At 37.0% G+C, this 5,845-nt stretch overlaps 1 protein-coding gene across 1 annotated transcript in view; it reads right to left on the bottom strand.

Moving 5' to 3' along the window:
• The window catches only part of LOC106471347 (WAS/WASL-interacting protein family member 1-like), a 74,610-nt gene extending 72,967 nt beyond the window's left edge, over positions 1-1,643 (bottom strand). Inside the window, exon 1 of the mRNA XM_022399957.1 lies at positions 1,465-1,643. The gene's annotated coding sequence lies outside the window, so the exon portion shown is untranslated. The remainder of the gene's footprint in view (positions 1-1,464) is intronic.
• Positions 1,644-5,845: the final 4,202 nt, after the last annotated feature.

Genomic DNA, 5,845 nt, shown 5'->3' with positions numbered 1-5,845 from the left:
AAAGTCACAGGTTGGTCACGAAAATCCCTATCTGTTAATATGGGACCGATTTTTTCAACACTATTTTTGTTAATATAACTCAGTCATAAATTATTGGATTTTGATGAAACTTGGTGGAGATATGTAGAATACTATTTCTCATCGTCCATGTCCGTGGATAACAACGCCGCGTAGCGGAGGTATGCGCTTTAATGAGTGCCCCTCTAGTGTATTCACTGTTTTAACAATGGTTTGGTTTGAATTTCGCTATCAACGCTAGCCGTTTCTAATATCAACAACACCCACTGCCAACTCTTTGGCTACTCTTTTACCAACGAAAAATGGGATTGACCGTCACATTATAACGTCCCAACAGCTGAAATGTTTGGTGACGGGGATTCGAACCCGCGACCCTCAGATTGCGAGTCTAGAACCTTAACCGCTAAGCCTTGTCAGGCCTTTTAACAATGGAACCTTTGTTCTAGTTTGTGTTGTGTTTATGTTGTCGATGAGTATAACACTACTGTAATCAACACAATGATGTTGCTTTGTACTTATCGATTGGCCTTCTCTTATTTTTCTTGGCTTTTTATGGCGTTTCGTCAGTTATTTTATCTATAAGTTAATCATGTTATTTACATCTGTCCAATATCAGCAGTAATAAGAGTTACTTCCTATTTTATTATTTTACACTTTACCGAATAGATATTTATTATTTTAACCTAGCAATATACTGAGTATTTTCATTTACGTTTATTCCACGATTTCCATAAGTGGTTTTACTTGTTCCCCGAAAGGGGGCCTAAGGCCGCCTGAAGGGGTCACCTGTTTTAACCACTCGCACCTGTATACAGTAGTGTGTTGCCCGTCAGTTGACACTAAAATGACGTCACATAAGGGACACTTAATATTGCAATTTGTACTGTCGTGACGTCAGTAAAACGTGTGCATGCCATGAATCACGAGAAGAACTATGCACTCTGTAGGCTACAACACAGTCTTGAAACAGAACACTTTCAGACAGCCTGCGGAAGTAGAACAAGTCAAAGCTAATAACGTAGTCAAGGCAAGGAAAACCCGGTAACTAAGTAGCATCATTTTGTTATTACAAAGTTACGATTTTCAGTAAACATCCACAGTCAGACAGCTAAGCCTAATATATATTAGCAAGTAACTTCTGTGAAAATCACAAGATGGCGAAACATACTCGAACAAATAAGAAACGGGGAATACATTTCCAAGACAGAAGATGGCCAACAAATCAGTACATGTTATATTTTGTTAAAGCTAAAAGTTATAAACTCAAATTTTCTGAAATATCAAATCGAAAAAGAAAACCAAAAAAAAACACATAATTCTATGTGAATGATAATAAACAGTTTAATGGATTAAGTTAGCTTAACAGTTTTGTTGTCAAGTAAGCTAATAGAATCGATATCACTTATTTCTTACTTAAACCAATCAGATATTGTAAAAACGCATTACTTTTGAATCAAGAGCTCAATACGATTCTGACTTTGAGCAATAATATCTTCCGCTTCAGCTACAGTCAGGTTGGTGGCGCTTCGGTCGCTGATCCTCAGAAGGACATCTCCAGGTTTCAAGTGTTGATTACCAATAGTACCAGGAATAACCTGTTCAGAAAGATTCCTTCGTAATTTACGAAATCATGAACATATATGTAAATATTTTTATGGTTGAAATTAAATATTCTACTTCGCTATAAAAACACCTTGAAAGAGTAGTTTACCTAGACGCGGGAATATATGTACACAGTACGAAACAAAGAAGTCACATGACCGGAGATTGCTTAGTAAATGAATCTTAACACCCGAGGGCGCTGGTTCAGAAGAAGGGCTATGTTGTTCAATTATGATGACTTTGTTGATATCTGGTTCTTTGTTTAAAATGAGTGTTTGACATAGATATACTATGGTTTTTTTTTAGAGTTGCAATGCTTGGAAACATAGTTTGTTTGTTTTTATTATGTTCAGTGCATCTAGTCAACAATCTTTTTCCGGTTTCTCTAATTTTTGGAATGTTGGGCAGTTATTACCCATTGATATTTGATTGTATATCAGTTTTATTTAGTACGGATTTTAATAGTTACTTTCTTAAAATTATAATGAAGTTTTCCTCGATATTCATTCAAGCGTGTCTCTAAACTTTATTAATCTTTTTTTACAGAAACCCGTATTCAGAATCGTTTGAAAGGAAATTACTGACAACTGTCGAATTTTATTGCTAATGCCACTTCGAAAAGCTGTGATGGTATTACTGAAAAAAAAAAGAGTTTTATTTACTGCGCCATCTTTAGTCTGTACGAGCTGTATTTTGCTTGATGATATCCAGAATTGTTACGTTTGAATATTTCTAACACAATGTATGGCAATAGCTGGGCATTACTAATACAATAATTGGTAATCTTAAAGAATAAAGTCCAGTATATTGATTGACTGTTTCAGACGTTCCCACAAAACTTGTTATATTCACACAAAGCTACTAGAGGGCTATTGTCGGTAGCCTTCCTTAATTTTGAACTGAAAAATTAGAAGAAAATCAGTTATTGAACAGCCCCACCACTAATTCTTAGACTATTCTAATCGAATAGTGGGACACGAACGCGCTGTTTTTATGCATTCATCACCCCAAATCACGAAGTGTGATTATTTTGGGGTAACGGGACGCGAACCATGGACCTCGGATTCATAGCCTGGCAAACGCTAACTACTTTGCCAGTCCGAATCGAGTGAAAAAAAAAGCCTGTTCCTCGTGAATTAATTATGTTAAAGAATATCCGGGAAACGGGAGAGAATACAACTATGGAATCATCTTCCCGACACGAAAGTATCATTAATGTGCGATTCCCGTTCGTTTTGATGAACACAAATGTTGTTAAGGGGAGGTTGTTTGTGCTCCTGAACAGGCATGTCCTGACTGAAACGTTGTGCCAATAGACATCCAATCATTCCATCTTTGTAACCACCTGGCTTGATGGTGAGGGGCACTCGATTCGCAATTTGTCAGTCGTGGGTTCGACTCCCGTCGCTGAACATGCTCGCCCTTTCAGACGTTATAATGTGACGCTCAATCTCACTATTTATTGGTAAAATAATAGACCTAGAGTTAGAGGTGGATGGTGTTGACTATTAAATTAGGGACAGGTACCTGGAGAGGAGATGGGCGCCACCTGCCCGGGAATAATCGATGTTACGTCAGCATCTAAGATGCCCCAATTGTCGTAAGTGGTCTAGGGATTCAAAAAACAAAACAACACTGCAGACATGTAGTGATCCTGTCGCTAAGCTCCAGCACCATGAGAAAAAAAAGTATACACAATCAGCGCACGTTATACTACACAATCCAATCTTTACGTCCGATTGTTTGTCTACTCTTTATATATCTGATTATTTGGTTCGGATATTCGCGCAAATCTACACAAAGGTTATCTACACTAGCCGCCTCTAGTATTAAGCTGATAGGCTAGAGGGAAAGCAGCTAGCCAATAGCAACAACAGCCGACGCTTGGGCTTCTGTGATCGAATAGTAGGATTTGACTGTTACTCTTATAACGCCCTTATGACCCCAAACTGGGGAGAACGATTAATCGGCAGTGAGTCGAATCGTGAACGGATCTACAGTCCAGCATGTTAACCACTGGGCCACGCCCGCCCCCTTTATGTGAAGATGAAAATCTCAAGAAAAAAAAGGAAGGAGAGAGAGAGAGAGAAGTAAACTTGGAAATGATTGTACAAATACTTTTGATGGTTTGAAAGAGGAATTGCCCAAACAAGGAAGTTATTTTTGTAGTAGCGGGATGGATAACTTGGGAGTGGCGACTTTGCACAGCTAATACGGTGTTAACTGAATGACAAAGTCTACCGGAAATTCATTGAGTAACGTGATAATTTGGTTGAGCTTAAAACTTTCTTGCATGAAGATGTTAAAACGTGCAACAGATCTTCCAATCAAGATTATTTTCGAGAAAAACAGTCCTTCGTTCTTCTTCCTGACGACGGTACAGAACTAATTACTATATCACAAATAAAGTCAGAACAACAGCCCATCGTTCTTCTTCCTGACGACGATACAGAACTAATTACCATGCCACAAATATAGTCAGAACAACAGCCCATTGTTCTTCTTTCTGACGACGGTACAGAACTAATTACTATGTCACAAATAAAGCCAGAACAACAGCCCATCCTTCTTCTTCATGACGACGGTACAGAACTAATTACTATGTCACAATTAAAGTCAGAACAACAGTTCTTCTTCATGACGACGGTACAGAACTAATTACTATGTCACAAATAAAGTCAGAACAACAGTTCTTCTTCATGACGACGGTACAGAACTAATTACTATGTCACAAATAAAGTCAGAACAACGGTAAAATGCAAAATAGAACAACAAATCAGTTTTATGTATTTTATATCCGATTTATTGGAATTAGAAAAAAATTAAATAATTTGCGATTTATCTTACTTATCCCTCACAATATATTACTGATATTTTTATTAGTCACGTGATCAGGGTACGTATCCTTTAAGCCTATACAAATGTCTACATTTTTTTTTTTTATATAGAAAATAACTGTCCATAGTGGATATCAAATCGCAATCCATACCAATGTGTCAATTATACTACGAGCCATGTCAGTTCGCCATAACACCCGATAGTTAACGATAAAACATATGTTAAAAAAGCATTATATGTCTTCAGTGTTGAAAGCCTAATGTGTACTTGTTTTTTCACCACATTTCTTTACTCTTTTCATAATGAAAATTTGTTTGAGATTACTGAGCTTTTCAGCTCAAGTTACGTTTTAGATTTCTTCGCTCTCTGGCGGTAATATGAATCGTAAGTACACGTACTGTCAAACAAATCTCACTCCATGACTTGCTACGCTGAGGACTGCTAAGCCTAACATGACAGCTTCGTTTTTAAAACTTTCAATATAATATATAATCAATACAAAGCTAATACCATTGACGTTGAATACCATAATACATATAAAGCTGGTTTTATATATGCTTAAACATACCCCACACAGGTCTTACTTAACATATATTTAAATATAACGCACACAAATCACATTCGTTCTATATACGTGTGTGTATTTGGTAACGTGTAAATGTCCTTGCTAGGTTCAACAGGTCAAAATTGTACTCAGGTTACCAGAAACTGATTTGTTTCCCTGCTCATATAGAACGGGTAAACAGGAGACATCCGGGACCCTACCCTGTCACGTGATGCGTTTATGTAAACAGTTTAGTAAGGTGCTTGTACGTATTATGATCTAAAGTTTATTGTAGAACGTACATGAAAAGTGGTCGTCTCTGATGTAGTTCGAAAACAAAACTTGAGTGTCAGTAATAGTTTAAAGAGTAAAGTTCTGACAACGTTTCACAGGGGTCGCATTGTATTTGAGCCGCATTTATTAAATAAAAATACAGGAATCTAATAATACAAATAATTTAACATATTACAGACCATGATTATTTATTTTTTTCGTAACAACCAGCATGCAGTCATATTTTGTTAACAAATACATCGTTATTGTATGAAGAAATACTACATATAAAAAGGCTTAGGTAATGAACTGTTCGTACAAAATAGACAAGAAAACACACACACACACAAATACAATAATGACTGTTTGTTGTTTGTTTAATCAACTCAAGGGCGATCTGCGCTAACCAAGATGAAAAGCAGCTAGTCAACAACAGCAACAACAACCACTAACTCTTGGACTATGCTTTACCAACAACTAGTGGGATTGACCCTCGCGTTACAACGTCCCCATAACTGAAAAGGCAAGCATGTTTGATTGCAAGATTCGAAACTGCGAACTACACACTGC

The sequence above is a fragment of the Limulus polyphemus genome, unplaced genomic scaffold (assembly GCF_000517525.1).
Source record: "Limulus polyphemus unplaced genomic scaffold, Limulus_polyphemus-2.1.2 Scaffold4560, whole genome shotgun sequence".
Classification (NCBI taxonomy): Eukaryota; Metazoa; Arthropoda; class Merostomata; order Xiphosura; family Limulidae; genus Limulus; species Limulus polyphemus.
The sequence above is the reverse complement of the archived record's forward strand: the minus strand, read 5'-3'. Positions and strand labels throughout refer to the sequence as shown.